This window comes from Silene latifolia, chromosome 10, assembly GCF_048544455.1.
Source record: "Silene latifolia isolate original U9 population chromosome 10, ASM4854445v1, whole genome shotgun sequence".
Lineage (NCBI taxonomy): Eukaryota > Viridiplantae > Streptophyta > Magnoliopsida > Caryophyllales > Caryophyllaceae > Silene > Silene latifolia.
The window spans coordinates 42,245,117-42,248,087 of record NC_133535.1 but is presented as its reverse complement, the minus strand read 5'-3'; the positions used below and the strand labels follow the sequence as shown (position 1 = coordinate 42,248,087).

Below are 2,971 nucleotides of genomic sequence, written 5' to 3'. Positions count from 1 at the left end.
CTCCCATGGAATTACTATCTTGGGGTGGTGGCTCTTGGTTGAAAGGTTTGTTGAAAATTGGAAGAGGAAAGCCATATCCTTGATCTCTAAAGTTGGAATTTTGGTTGTTCCCTTGGTACCCTTGATTAAACTCTTGATTTTGTCCTTGGTTGTACCTTTGATTATTGTTGTATCCTTGATTGTTCCAATTGTTGTTGTTCCATTGATTGAATCCTTGACCAAACCCTTGGTTGGCTTGGTTTCCTTGGTAAAAGTTTTGATTACCTTGGTTCCCTTGGTTACACCCATAATTTTGGTATGCTTGAGATTGGTTGGCAAAGTTTTGGTTGGATCCTTGGTTGTTGTTGAATGAGGGCCTAGGTGGACGGTTGGAGAAATTGTTAAATGCTTGGAAAGCATTCACCTCTTGCACATTGTTCCCATCAAAGTTGTTATGGTGGTTATTTGTACATACTTCATAAGTGTGACCCATACCTCCACATGACTCACAAGTTGATCTTTGCATCACTTCTTCCATGGATGGTCCATGAGATGTGGTAGTTTGATTCACTTGGTTCACTTGCTTCTTCTTACTCAACTCTTCAAGCTTTTTGGTGAGCATATCAAGCTTAGCATTAGTCTCCACATTCACTAAGAATTCGAGAGGGTGCTTACTTATTCTCAAGATATTCACTCTTGTGCCATAATTTGCCTCGGAGTCCACCATTTTCTTGATTAGAGTAGTGCCCTCCTCATCACTCAAATGATCGAATCCCCCTCCCGCGGAGGCATTCACCATTTCTTTTGTTCTTGGCAACAAGTTTTGGAAGAAGGTTTGTGTGACATACCAATCCGGAATCCCATGGTGAGGGCAACTAGCGATAAGGTCTTGATCTATCCCATGCTTCACCCAAGGATTCTCCATCCTCTTGTTGGAAAGTGTGTATTTTATTTCAAAGCATGGCGGTCTTGGATGATGGATAGTACTTGGCCATGAATGCCTTGGCTAAAGCGTCCCAAGTCGTGAATGTGTCCGAAGGGTGAACATTCAACCATCGGTCCGCCTTACCCATCAAAGAGAATGAGAACAACATCATCCTTAGAGTGTCTTCGGATACCCCGTTCTTCTTCATCATAGACCTTTCTCTTGAACTTTCGTAGGTGAGCATAAGCATCTTCTTCAATTTGTCCTCCGAACAAGTCTTTTTCAATCAACCCCACTTGGGCGGGGTGCATCTCAAAGTCGTTGGGAGCCAAGGTGCCGAAATTAATTGGGTCACAAGCATCATTGTGGTTAGGGCGATTATGGTCACGTAACGCCATTGGTGGTGGTGGATTTGGTATATGAGGAGGTGGTGTTTGAGGTGGGCTATTTGGAAATTGGAAGTTGTGAAATGGATTTTCTAGTGGAGAATCAATTGTGTTGTTTGGTTGTTGAGTTGTGTTTTCAATGAGAGGTTGGGTGGGTGAATTTGCTTGGTTTAAGGTTGCTTGAGAAGAGGTTCTAACCCTTGCAATGGTCCTATTCCTTAAAGCTCTAAAAAGCCTTTTGGGATCGGAGTCAAAGAGCAAAGCTTGGTGGTTCCTCCTAGGCATACAACTTGACAAACCGTAAGACTCCTAGTGCTTTTACACACTAGGGTAAGGCAAAAATCACACACACTCTAAAAGAAGCACACAAACAAGCAAACAACAAGTAAAGACTAAGCCTAAGACTCTAACTAACTAAGCATAACCTAACGCCATCTCTGGCAACGGCGCCATTTTGATATAAGGATTTATCGTCGTCTCCCAATCAAAAACAATTTATAAAGAACCCAAATTAAATAGTATAATTAGGGTGTCGAACACAAAGATGTCGAGGGTTAGATACTTAGTTTGTTTTAGTCTTTAGTTTAGTCAAACAAATGTAAGAGGTTGATTAATTATAAACTAAGATGCAACAAGGTATAAAATTTAAATTAAATGAAATTGTTTTTAATTAATAAGGGAAGGCTAAGGTCTTTGGGTTCACAAAGGGCAATTAGGGGGAGAAAAAAGGTCTAACAAGAGAAGGGTAATAATCATGGTCAAGGGTTTAAGACTAATTTCTTAGTCACCTTAAGCTCCTCAATAAGTTGTCACTTGATGAAGATGAACTTGCTACAAATAAAGCATAAAGACTACCCAATAACATGGGCACCAAGACGAACCGAATGCATCAAAGAGATGTTCTAACTTTCATTAAAACTCATCGATAAACACATATAAAACCATCTAATAGCACAATGCACCAAGGTAAGCCAAACATGTTAAGGAAATGTCCCAATTTTCATTGAGGCATTTTTACAAACACTTCATATGCATTAGAGTAGAAACCACATAATCACCCAATTCAAAAGGTTAACAACCCAAATTCGTCCCCTTAATTACCCAAATTCCCCCTAGACCCTAGATTAGACTACTCACACATGCTCATGGGTGAGAAATTAACAACAAATTGCAACAATACACAAGCAAACATTGTAAACATGATAAAGATTAATACTTTGAGTGAATAACAATTAACCAACATAAAAGATTTAAACTAATGAAGTAATTGTAAATAAAAGATGAGAATTGTACCCACAAAGAGGAAAAGAACAAGCTTGGACAATAATGGAAGATGAATTTCTTCTTGTCTTGCAAATACAACCCAAATATTAAATGTAAACTATTGAGAAAATGAAGAACTTGCATAAACAAGAAAGAATTAAACTAATAATTAAAGAAAGATTACAACTTTTTATTGAATGAAAATGAGAGAGGAAATATTAGGGTTCTACAATATTGAGAGAGAATAATAATCTAGTCTAATTTCTAGTCTAATTTCTAAGGTAGTGTGTAAAAAAGTGTGCCCATTTCATTCTAATATTCTCTTTATATACTACTCCTACTAATTACTACTACTACTACTACTACTACTACTACTACTACTAATAATAATAATAATAATAATACAAAATCAATCGAC

The 2,971-nt window shown here is 37.8% G+C and overlaps 1 non-coding gene across 1 annotated transcript; it reads left to right on the top strand.

Annotated features, from left to right (window-relative positions):
• Positions 1 to 836: 836 nt before the first annotated feature.
• Positions 837 to 941, top strand: LOC141609649 (small nucleolar RNA R71). Its single transcript, XR_012527571.1, has one exon. It is a non-coding gene; the product is annotated as a small nucleolar RNA R71 (small nucleolar RNA).
• Positions 942 to 2,971: the final 2,030 nt, after the last annotated feature.